The sequence below is a fragment of the Meles meles genome, chromosome 3 (assembly GCF_922984935.1).
Source record: "Meles meles chromosome 3, mMelMel3.1 paternal haplotype, whole genome shotgun sequence".
Classification (NCBI taxonomy): Eukaryota; Metazoa; Chordata; class Mammalia; order Carnivora; family Mustelidae; genus Meles; species Meles meles.
In genome coordinates, this window is record NC_060068.1 from 111,141,406 (window position 1) to 111,153,805 (window position 12,400).

The 12,400-nt window shown below is 52.7% G+C and overlaps 1 protein-coding gene across 2 annotated transcripts in view; it reads left to right on the forward strand.

Annotated features, from left to right (window-relative positions):
* Nucleotides 1–2,590: 2,590 nt before the first annotated feature.
* The window catches only part of VDAC1 (voltage dependent anion channel 1), a 29,635-nt gene continuing 19,825 nt past the window's right edge, over nucleotides 2,591–12,400 (forward strand). Inside the window, exon 1 of one of the 2 annotated variants that reach the window (XM_046000652.1) lies at nucleotides 2,591–2,768. The gene's annotated coding sequence lies outside the window, so the exon portion shown is untranslated. Of the gene's footprint in view, nucleotides 2,769–2,863; nucleotides 2,987–12,400 lie in introns of those variants that run through there. The other variant, XM_046000654.1, reaches the window with a different exon arrangement.

Below are 12,400 nucleotides of genomic sequence, written 5' to 3' on the forward strand. Positions count from 1 at the left end.
AAAAAAAAAGTTTGTTTATTTATATATTTATTTTTTAATAATCTTTCTACCCAACGTGGGGCTCAAACTCACGACTCACAGTCAAGAATCACAAAGTCTCAGAGCGTCTGGGTGGCTCAGTGGGTTAAAGCCTCTGCCTTTGGCTCGGGTCGTGATCCCAGGGTCCTGGGATTGAGCCCCACATCAGGCTCTCTGCTCAGCGGGGAGCATGCTTCCCTCCCCACTGCCTCCCTGACTACTTGTGATCTCTGTCTGTCAAATAAATTAAAGAAAGAAAGAAAAAAAAAAAAAGAATCACAAAGTCCCGTAAATTGAAACACAACTTTCACTACTAATACTAAATAAATTTCCTTACGGTATTTCTCTCCGTGTGTCTGTATATATAATTTTTAAAAAATCATGGTTATGATGTTGAAACTTCTTGGAACTGCTTTAAACCTAGGAACCTCATCGTTTTGGATACGCAGGAGAAATTTTTTTACTGTGTTTATCTTGCGATGTTCCCAGGATCTGGTCTCCGTCTCTCTTTCGTTGGTTGGCTTCATTCTTAGGGCAAATCTTTATTTTAAAAGCCCCTGGAAGTCTGCATGGGGCATTGGTCCATCCCGCGGTAGCCGATTGAGTCAGTTCCATCAAAGCTTGAGGACTGACAGAAGGGGGAAAAGGGTCATTCCCTCTAAAGAAAAGGGGTTATACCTGATCTCGGTTTGTTGGTTCATAATTACAAGAGAGGACCTGATTGGCTGGTCTTGAATCAGGGGCCCGCCCCCCGCCCTGGTAGACAGAGTGAAGGTGGGGCTGGGGAGGGGGTGCTAAGCCTGGCAAGGCAGGAGGCCTTATTCAGTTGTTCGCTGGGGGCTGTGGTGGGGATAAGTCAACACTAGGGTCTGAGGATCCCATGTCCCACCAGGGTTCTTCACCGTTTTCTGAGCACTTACTTGCATTGCCTTCCGTTTTAAACTTGCCACAGCCCTCTTAAGTTGAAGCTGAGCGGTTAGTCCTGTTGCCCAGGGTCACACAACCAGTGAGTCAAAGGGAACTCACCGGTGATTAATCTGAAAGCAGCACCTAGGGGAGCCCCAGAAGGAACCCAGAGCAGGTGGGGCAAAGGGAACTCTTCCCATGCTCAGCATCCTCAAAGAGGGTTTGGCAAGGAGTGGTGCAGAGGAGGGAGCCCCTCGTACAGTTGGTCTGGGCATCACACCTATATTTTACTGGCACAGGGTGAAGAATCTGCTCCTCGCTCATGCGAGGGTTTCAGAGCCCCATGTTCCCGTAGAGCCACCTGGTTCTGCCCTGCCTCCCTGAGGTCCTGTCCTCCCAAAGTCTGCTGAACTGCACTCATGGTGACCAGTGGCTTTCCTTGCCTCACTCTCTCCAGGAGTGTGCCGGGGCCCTTGTGTGCAAAGTGGAGATGAGGAAGCTCTGAGTCCCCCAGTCAGCCATGGAGCCGCTTACGGCCTGCGGAGAGGGCGAGCATCCGTCCTCCATGCTCCAGAACCTCAAGAGGTTTAGCTGTGCTTGCTCACAATTCCAATCAGACTTCAGCCCTCTATAGAGCCCAGTACACCTCGTCACCACCCCTACCCATAACCTAGTGCCCTTCTTCCTCAACATCACACGCCTACTGGAACCCCAGTTGCCCTTTCCCATTTAAGCTGCCATCTCTTTCCAGAAGCCTGTCCTGACCGCGTCTGCCCACGCCCCACTTGCTTACTCCTTGAATTTGTGCCACAGCTGGCTGTGAACAAGTGCCCCGATTTCATAACCCGGCGCCTCCTCCACCCGGGCCCCAGACGCCTCAAGCCTTGGAGAACGTTTGTTGGTTGAGGCGAAAGACGCGCGGAATCTTCAAATTCTTGGTGAAGGAGACCACCCGCTCAGGCCTAGCAGGGAGCCACCACACTCCACCGGAGCTCGGCGGGAGGCAGGCCCCTGCTGGATGCTGATCCCCTCCCCGGAGGGGCCTTCGGCTGGCCAGAACCTGCATGACATCTGCGCGCTGTGAGACTCAGCAGGAGACATTCTGGCCAAACGCAATTTACTTTTTTCACTTCTCAAAATGCTCTGAAAATGGCTACTAGCAGTTTCGTTTCAGGGAAAAAGTGTCTGCTAATCTGGAGTGCGAACTCGGCGCACAGGAGAGTTTTCTCAGCGCTTCGCCCTCGGCCGCCGCAGGTCTCGGAGAGCCTGGGGTCAGGGGCGCGGAGACAATCCTCCGGAGCCGAGAGCCGGGAGCCGGGAGCCGGGAGCGGCGGAACGAAGTCGTGGCCGCTCCTCCGTATCGCCGCCGCCTCGGGCGCCCAGGTCCCCAGCCGGGCCTGGAACTGCCCCCAGGAGGCCGATTGAACACCCCTGCGGGCTTTTGCCAGGGTAGGGGTCCCGGGGGTCACGGAGGCCACCCGGGCTAGACGCTGGTCCAGCATCGCCGCATCATTTCCCGGGGGGAGCGATTGTCTCCCAGCCCCAAGGTCGGGATGTGGGCCCAGGATCCCGCGCGTCTCCTTTCGGCGCAGGTCCGCCCCTCCCGCCACGGCTTAGCGAACCGGAAGACCCTCCTCCCTCCGTGCAGGCTTCAACCCCGCGGAGTTCCAGCCGAGACGGGCCCGCATGGGCGGCCGGCACGCGTGTCCCCGCGCACGCACACATCTTGCGCACGTCAGCCCTCACGCCGCCTCATTCCCGTGCCCGGGCGCACGCAGCTCTCACGCGTGCCCGCATACCCCGTGCGCACACGCATCCGTGGCGGGTCCTGAAGGCGCAGGAAGGTAAGGGCGCGAGCCCGCAGGGGCTGGGGACCCAGGCCCAGGCCTGGGCGGTGTCTGGGGCGGGCTCAGGGGCGGAGCTCGCCGGTCCGGGCGCGCAGGGTCGGGGCGGGTCCGCGCCGCCGCTATCCGCGCAGTCCCGCCCTCGGCCCGCTCGCTTCGTTCCTCTCACTGCAGCCCCCGCGGTAGCCGCCGCTGAGCCTGCCGCCGCCGCCGCTGAGGTAGGCGCCTCGGAGAGCGGCCCGCGCTTTGCGGGCGCCCGGGGTCGCGGGCCTGGCCCGGGGGAGCTGACGCGGAGGCGGTGGGGGGAGGAGCGGGCGTGGGCGAGGGGCCGAGGGCCAGGCCCCAGGGAGGGAGCCGGGGCGCCCGGCGCGGGCCGGTCCGCGGCGGGCACAGCAGGCCGCGCGGGCCGGAGGCAAGCGGGCCCGGGCAAGGGAGCGGGAGGCCTGACGTCCGGGGGCGCCTGCGGCTGGGACTGGAGCCTGCGGGGACCTGCGGGCGGAAGGGCACGGGCACCCGCGGGAAGGCCAGGCCCGCTCCAGGTCTAGGTGACCTTTCCCGGCGGCGCCCTCTGGCCCTGGATCCCGCCAGCGCGGGTCGGGAGGGGGACCGCCTGCCACCCACGCTCGCCCGGCTCGGCCCACGGACCTGTGCGGGCCATGCTGTCGCGGCGGGGATGAGTTCCTGTGGCGACCGTGGCCCTTCGCTCCCAGCCCCACACGCCGTGTCCGGCGTGTCTGGTCCACGCCCAGAGAAGCTGGCGTCCGGCACATGTCTGCCCGTGCCAGCTCCTTACGGGGCGGAACCGGAGGCTGAGAGTCGACTTAGGCCGCTGGAGCCTGGGCAATAGGCTAGGCCTCGGGAGAGGACGCCCCGCGGGGAGCGGTTGTGGCCTCCTGGGCCTTAGGAGGGATTCATTCATTAACCGAGTGCGGCGGTGCTTTCACGAAAATGGTTCAGGGCCCTTGGATTTCAGAGCTGCAGTCCTAGTGACTGGTCCAAGGTCACGCAGCCGGGACGATACCAAGCCTGGGTTTTCTCATCTGTGGCATAGGAGCAATTATAGCTCTCCTTCGTTGGGTTTTGGGGAAGAATGAAATGAGTTGCTTAGCGCAGGGCCTTAGATAGACCCTTGAGGCTTCACAGCCTTGAGGTTTTTAGGGAGGATTTATCCCATCCTCTGCAGACCATATTAACTCCACGTGGTGTTCTGGAAAGGGTTCAGTAAACATAACCAGACCCCGTTATTTTAAACATTATTACTAAGCATTTGTGTGCCAGGCATTGAGTAACTTTCAGGATAATTCATGAAAAATCCTGTAAGTTTATAGACAGACAAGGTCAGGCTGAAGCAGGAAGTTGCATGTGGGTGCAGAGCTGAGGGAAGCCTAGCCCTTGACCAGCCTCACTTCTGTGGAGAGATAGAGAATGGACCCCTCCTTTGCCTAATACTCAGTTGGCAAGGCGGGGGCAGACTGCCCAGGACTAGCCTTGTTTCTCCACCCCGGCTCTGGAGCGAGTTCTACAGGGTTCGGCTTAAGCCCTATGCAGCTTCGTTTTCAGTGCCTGGGGTGGTGCCACTTGGCGCATCATAGACTTGAGAAGAGATGATGGGGGTAGATGCGCTCTTGAGAGGCAGCTCACCCTTCCTGATAGGATAGTTTTTAGCATTACAGCACATGGCTTATAGTAGGTGCTCATTAAGTATTTCTGAAATTATTGAATGGGCATATGTTGTGGCTGCAGGCCCTGACCTTGATCTTGGACAACTTTTCTAAGGGACATGCACATCTCGTTCAGTTCTAGAAAATAGCCTTGCTTAGCAGGGTCACACGTGTTTCAAGAGCTACAGTGGAATGTACAGCCCTAGAGTGCTGAGAGGTGAAACTGTTTCTTAATTTGAAATAACTGTTTTAAACATGTTACCTTCATTCTGTGACTTTTCATGGCCTGTGGGAAACCTGTAGAACCGGTGTTTCTGGGCCTGCAGGGGAGGGTGACCTGGGTGAATGGATTCTCCTAAGGTTTTGGGCCTGGTTGCTTTGCCCCCTTTCTTTCATTCTTTCTTTCTTTCTTTCTTTTTTTTTTTTTTTAAGATTTTATTTATTCGACAGAGGGAGAGATCACAAGTAGGCAGAAAGGCAGACAAAGAGACAGAGGGGGAAGCAGGCTCCCTGCGGAGCAGATAGAGGAGCAGATAGACTGATGCGGAGCTTGATCCCAGGACCCTGAGATCATGACTTGAGTCGAAGGCAGAGGCTTAACCCACTGAGTCACCCAGGGACCTTGCTTTGCCCCCTTTCTGTTGGTGGGTGGGTTGGTAACTTCTGCTGGAGTTGTCCAGAGTAAAATGCTCAACCCTGCTCTCAGTTGGTTACTTAGTTTTTTTTTTTTTTTTTTTTTTTTTAAAGATTTTACTTATTTATTTGACAGAGATCACAAGTAGGCAGAGAGGCAGGCAGAGAGAGAGAGGAGGAAGCAGGCTCCCCACTGAGCAGAGAGCCCAATGTGGGGCTCGATCCCAGGACCCTGGGACCATGACCTGAGCCAAAGGTAGAGGCTTTAACCCACTGAGCCACCCAGGCGCCCCTGGTTACTTAGTTATTTCTGTATTCTATGCTATAAGCAGGAGCTATCTGTAGACAAACACAGTGGCTTAGGGATATCATATAGTAAGGAGTTGCCTGTGGGCTGCTGGTCCTGATGGGCACTAGGCAGATGTGGGCAGTACCCTTCAAGCTGGTGGTAAGGAGGGACATTGACCCCCCATGCTTACCAGTAAGATGCTCCCAAGGCACTGCAGTTCACTTTGTCCTTGGTGGAATTTCTCATGGCCTGACGTCTTTGTTGGTGGTGACTGAGAGAAGCCTGTGTATGGTTGAGAGCCAGCCCAAGCCTGCAGGTAGCCCCTCAGGGCTCTCAGAGGGTCTGTGGCCTTGGAGTTCCTCCAGATTCCTCTGGTAGCCACTGAGGGAATGTGACCAGTGGGATCCTCTGCTGGGCCTGGGCACCTTCCTCCTTTTGACTACTTGCCTTCAGGGGGTGTGGGTGATTGGGTATCCATGCCCTTTACCCAGAACTGTGCTGGAGAGAGGCTTGGAGAGCAGATTGCGTTCACAACTTGGCTCTGACATGAGCCATTCGATCTAGTACAGGTCAGGTCACTGTCTTATTCCTCAGTTTCTTCACTGTGTGATCATCATCCTCAAAACAGTTGTTCTTACTAGAGACCCTGCTCAGCACCCTCCCAGGGGCTTCACATATGTTCTGTGACATTGAATCCACCATCCTACAGGCCTTGGGAGAGAGGTACCGTTGCTTCCTTTTGGTGGGTCAGGAGGCTTGAGCACAGAGTTGGAACCAGGGCTGGCAGATTCACACTGAGGTTGCAACACCCAAGGGCCCCTGTGAGGAGCTAATAGATGTGAAAGGTAGAATCTGCTATCCAGCAGGGGAGTGTTCTTTCATACTGATCCGAGTGAACCTGTGTATGGCTGGGTGTAGGCTAGCTTGCTGTCAGCGGATTGCAGTCCGTGGAGTCACCCCTAGTTGTTGCAAAGACGATGACCCTGGGCGTATTAGGAGAAAGGTTGGTTTTTCCTGCAATGAGGTAGGAGGCATTCTAGGACCTAGGTGGAGAATATTCAGCTAAATAGTACCTCACTGTCGTCAGGGAGGACTTTGAACCCTGTGGTCAGGGAGGACTTTGGACCCTGTGGTTGAGGGCGACCTTTTGATAACTTGCATAGCACCTGTAATTATACTAGGAAATCTATAAAATGCAAACCTCTAACAAAACACTATGTGTGGCTGTTGCATACCTCCCAGGTACCATTTACTGTAGTAAGTGTTTTATGTTAATAATCTAATTCATTTCTCACGGAGGTGCCGAGACAGGTACTCCTTCCCCATACTAGAGCTGAAGAAAAGTCAGACTTGTCTTGCCCAGGTTACGTATCTAGAGAGTTGTGGAGTGATACTGGAACTCAGGGCTGCTTGACTCCCAAATCTACCTGCCCAAGCACTGTATATATATATATATATATATATATATATATATATATTTTAAAGGTTTTATTTATTTATTTGACAGTGCGAGAGATCACAAGTAGGCAGAGAGGCAGGCAGAGAGAGAGGGGGAAGCAGGCTCCCTGCTGAGAAGAGAGCCCGATGTGAGGCTCCATCCCAGGTCTCTGAGACTCCATCCCAGGTCTCTGAGACTCCATCCCAGGTCTCTGAGATCATGACCTGAGCCGAAGCCAGAGGCTTAACCCATTGAGCCACCCAAGCGCCCCAGCACTGTCTATTTTAACCCCACTGGGTCAAGCCAGGTAGCAAGGCTCTGGGGAACTTGAGGAGTCTGAGGCCAGGCAGGAGCCCTGGGTGCACCTGTGACTCAGATTGGCATGTTGCCTGCCAGCCCAGGCCTTTCTTCCCTTGATGGGTGGAGAGGCAACCAGGGTGTCCCCAAGTCAGTTACATTGTCTTGAAGCTTCTTATGGAAGGCTTTGCTGGTGGTGGCCTACCTCCCAGAGTGTTTTAAAATAGAAGCAACTGCCTAGGAAGCTGGGCTGCCCAGTGTGAGACTGTCATGGAGTGGGAGGGAAGGACAGCTGCACTGGGAACACAAGACTTGCTACCAGAGCGCAGGACGTTGGCTTTGCCAGCCCCCTGTAGATCTAACCAGAGGCTGCCTTTATCGTGAGAAAGTGTTTGTGAGATGGGGGTGTGTGTGGAGGCTTCTGATGGTGTTGGCCCAATATATTGGCTTTCAGAGCTGGGCTGGCCTACTGGGGAACTTGCTTTTCCTGGTCCCCAGACTTAGGGGGAGGTGCTTTTATTCGAATCCCTGGCTGCTCTGATGCTCCTCCTATAAGCTGGCCTAGTTCTGCTCAGACAAACCACTTCTAATGCTGTTAAGAGAAACAGCAGAGCCAAAGACTTTCCTGCAGTTTTCCTTTCCTGAGAGAAATTCAGGATGGTGATGGTGCTGGAGGTGATTGCTGTGTTGGTCAGGGTCCTTGCAGGGATCAGGTGCAAACTTCCGTGTGGTAATCAAAGAAAGCATAATGAAAGGATCATTTGCAAAGGTGTGAGGAGGGTGTGGAGCACCTGACAAGTGATGTGTGTCCCTCCAACCCCCTACTCTGGGTCCTTTGGAACCTGGACGGGGTCCCTTGGCAGGAGCTGTGGTCTTGGGAAGTAGTCTGAGCCCACCTGAGGGCAGTAGGGAGGGAGCTTGGGGAATGAATACCCCAGCCTCGCTCTCCCATCTTCTTCTGGTGCCTCCTGTTGGCAAAAACCAACCATCCTGTGATAGCGGTCCATAACGATCAGCTCTTGGGGCATAGAACAGGATGGGGGTAGAAAGTGGATCTTGAGGAGCAAACAAAGACTATCCAGAATGGGGACACCTGGGTGGCTCAGTTGGTTAAGTGCATCTGCTTTCAGCTCGGGTCATGATCCTGGGGTCTTGGGATGGAGTCCTGCATTGGGCTCCTTGCTCAGGAGGGTCTGCTTCTCCCTCTGCCTGCTGTTCTCCCTGCTTGTGCGCGCGCTCTCTCTCTGATAAATGAATAAATAAAATATAAAAAAGAGAATATGCAGAATAATGGATTCTGATTAGCACTGCTGTTTATGGAGCACTCACTGTGTGCCAGACATTCCTACATGTCCTGCCTACCTACCTTACTTCATCTTTGCAGTAATTCTGGTAGAAAGGCACTATTGTTAGCCCCATTTACAAATGTGCAAAACGAGACCCTGGGAATGTAAGTTTATCAAAGGCTTGTCCAAAGTTACACAGCTGGTAGAGGCTGGTGCTGGTAGAAGCCCCACCAGGCTCATAGCTCCTTCTAGAAGTCACTGGACCCTGCTGCCTGGGCACCTGGATGGGCTGGGAAATGCCATGGCAGGGTGGCTCCAGCTCTTTAGGTCCTAGCCCTCTTGTACCCTTGCCCTTGAAGATGGTATCTCTCAACACACTAACCTTGCCCAGAAGACTTTCCTGACTGAGCTGAATGCTACCCTGTTCCCTGTGTCAGCTGCTGCAGCGGTTGTCCCCTCTCCGAGGGTACCTGGATCCTTATGTCTCTGCCACGAAAGTACTGTGCTGCCTGTTACGTTAGGCTGGGAAGGGCGGAGAGGGAGGGGAGGAGGCTTTGGAACAGGTAGCTCAGGCCTTTCTCAGGTACGCTAAAGTTAGGGAATTCTGTCTTACTTCTGCCTCCTGATAAGGGTGGCCTGAGCCCCAGGTGGTCACCTGGGAGTAGAATGTGCCCCCGATAGGCCTTGCCTGTTAACCCTGCCATCTCAGTGTAGTTTGAATCTGTTCTTGGACCCGGGATAGATAATTTTCCACATGGCTTTTCCTTCTGGTACCTGCACTGCAATTGCCTTTTAGAATGTAGTTTATTGTAGTATCGTGAAGGCAGCATAGCTCAATTTCACAGACATTGGTTGGATTTTTTTTTTTTTTAAGATTTTATTTATTTGACAGAGATCACAAGCAGGCAGAGAGGAAGGGAAGCAGGCTCCCCGCTGAGCAGAGAGCCCGATGTGGGGCTTGATAACAGGACCCCGGGATCACGACCTGAGCTGAAGGCAGAGGCTTTAACCCACTGAGCCACCAAGGCGCCCCTTGGTTGGATTTTTTAGTTTTCTGTTCTAAAAAAAATTATCAGTATATACCAACAACTAAAATAATGAAGTGGAACAAACGTTGAAAATCCTATTTTAACTCCACTCCTTCCTTAAACCCCTTTTCCTTTCCAAGCAGCTCCCAGGCAGACACAACTTATAGATGGGCTTACAGCTTTTCCATCATATGCAAATGTGTGAACATATGAACATGTATGTAAAAGGGTTTTCCTCCAATAACATGGAATTATACATTGTCTGTGACTTATTTTTTTTTTTTAAGATTTTATTTATTTATTTGACAGAGAGAGAGATCACAAGTAGGCAGAGAGGCAGGCAGAGAGAGAGGAGGAAGCAGGCTCCCTGCGGAGCAGAGAGCCCGATGCGGGGCTCGATCCCAGGACCCTGAGATCATGACCTGAGTGGAAGGCAGCGGCTTATTCCACTGAGCCACCCAGGCGCCCCTGTGACTTATTTTTTTCATTTAACTACAGCTGGCCCTTGAGCAGCATGGGGGTCGGGGTGCTTACCCCCCATGCAGTTGAAAATCCTTGTACGACTTTTGACTCCCCCCAGATTTAGCTACTAATAGCCTACTGTTGACCAGAAGCCTTACAGGTAATATATAGTCAATTAACACATATTTTATATGTTATATATATATTAATACAGTAGACTAAGCTAGAGAAAAAATATTAAGAAAATTGTAAGGAAGAAAAAATGCATTTACAGTACTACACTGTATTTGTTGAAAAAAATCCACATAAAAGTAGATTTGTTCAAATCTGTGTTGTGCAAGGGTCAGCTGCATATCAAACATAGCTTTCTTTGCCACCAAGCATAAACCCATCTCATGCTTTTCGATTACCACGTGATACTCCTTCATTTGCAAGCCCTCTGATTTTATTCATTCGTTTCCCTGTTGGCCATTTACATTGCTTTTGGCTTATGTGTTGTCAATCATGCTGCCTTGAGCACCCTCATGCACCCGTCTTTGGGTGCCTGGGGTGGGTTCCTCGTGGTCGAATTGCCCCTAGGTTAACGTATCCCCACTTAGGCACTGGCTAGCAGCTGTCTCCAAAGGGACTGTCTTGTACAGAGTACTTAACATTTGGTGTGAGCAGGACTCACCATTTTCCACACCAACAGTGGATGTTTTCATATATGTTTTTGCCAGTTTGTTGAGCGAGCCTCTCAAACACAAATGTGTCATTCACTTTAAAGTGGCTCCCTGAGGCTGTTAGAATAAAGTCCACACCTTTTCCTGAGGTCAGAAGTGGCAGTGATCCCTTCTGAAGACACTGGGTCTCCTCAGCCCTAGTGGAACTCCCCTTAGGCCACAGTGGGGGTGGAGGGTGCTGGATGTGGGTCTCTCCACCCCCTCTCCCTGGTCGCCCTACACCTTCCCTGTAGAGGGAGAGCCTGCTGCTTGGCTACATTGTCATTTACTTAGACCCTCTTATTGGTTACTAAGTTTCTATTTTTTTTCCTCCTACTATAAAAAATACTTTCTTGCTCCTTGCACATTTACGCATTAAACAGGCATTTATATTGAATATCTGCTACGTGCCAGGGCTTGTCATCTTTGACACATAGATTTTTACATATTTTGGATAAATTTAGGCATGACAGGCTCTGGGATGCTTTGAGTTCAAGGTATGATTTGGGGGTAGGTGTGCACTGTGGGAGTGTTGGGGGTGCTAGGAACAGAGCAGCGTCACTGCCAGGCAACTGATGAGTCAAGGAAGCTGTGTCCCCCCCAGGCAGAGGTTATGTAAGTGTTATGCAGGCCATGCTGGATGATATACTATCTCTACCCTTCCAGCTTCCAGTATGGGCTGGATTTTCATTCCTCAGCTGGAGTGGAGCTTACATAATCCGTTCAAGGTCAGCCAGGGTATGGTTGGGTAGGTAGCCTAGCAGAGAGTGGAGGGTTACCAGGGGCTCCTGTCTCCTGCTGTGATTTACTAGTCTTTCTCAAAGTCATCAGTGACTGGGGATGGGTCTGTTCAGCCCAATCCTGTCCATCCCTTGTGTTCCACATATCCTCGGGAACGAGGCTCCCAGGCTCCCAGGCAGACAGCTGGGTTCCTGCTTTCCCTAGGCAGCTTTCTGGCATCTGGCCAGGGCTGGCTGCCTTCCTATGTCAGAGTGCCCCACTTCGTGCTCAGTCCCCAGAGGCTGGGCTTTTGAAGGCACATGGGGTGTGTGCTGCAGAGACAGATGGTGAGTGATTTGGAGCTGATCTGGGTGGAGGTAGGGGCTGGGGCCAGGGTTCAGCTTCAGAGTCAGCACAGGCAGGAGGTTACTGAGAAAGCAGGATGCCAAGCTCTCTTCCCTCTGGTCCTGGCCTGAGAAAACATGAATGGGAATTGTAATTTCTACACCAAAATTGTTTTTTTGCAGTGGGTGCTGAGGACTGTGTAAAATGGGCATATCCTGGGTGCTGTAGGCAGTTGTAAGAAAGCGGAATCTTGGCCCTTGCCTCAGTCCTCCAATAAATGCAGAAGGAGACTGGGTGGGGAGAGCAGAAGATGGCACCAAAAGCACAGGGAAACTGCATTTCACAGCACTTGGGGGCTTTCAATGAAGGGGGAGTCATCCTCTTGCCTTTTTTGGTGGGTGTGTGCTCAGGTCCAGGAGTGGGTTTGGCTCCCACTCAGCTGGGGGTTGCTCTGCATCTTACCTGCCAGGGGCTGAGCGGGAGCCACATGGAGAGCCTGGCCTGATCCACTCTCCTCTGTGCTCCCAACTCCTTTGTCCTTAGAGGGTAATCTCTTTAATGGCCACAGCCATGTGCTTTAGGGTGATATTTGCTGGCAGTGGAGTGGGGTTTTTTTGACAGGTGGCTTTACTTGTTCAGTTTTGGGAATTAGTGATGAGCGAGGGTATTTGGAGAGCATTAAATGATGAGTGATCTGCCTTTTCCCTGAGGGGCAGACCAGTCCAAATATGAAAGCTGCTCCTGTCTGGTGAGGTGGGTCCTAGAGCCAGCA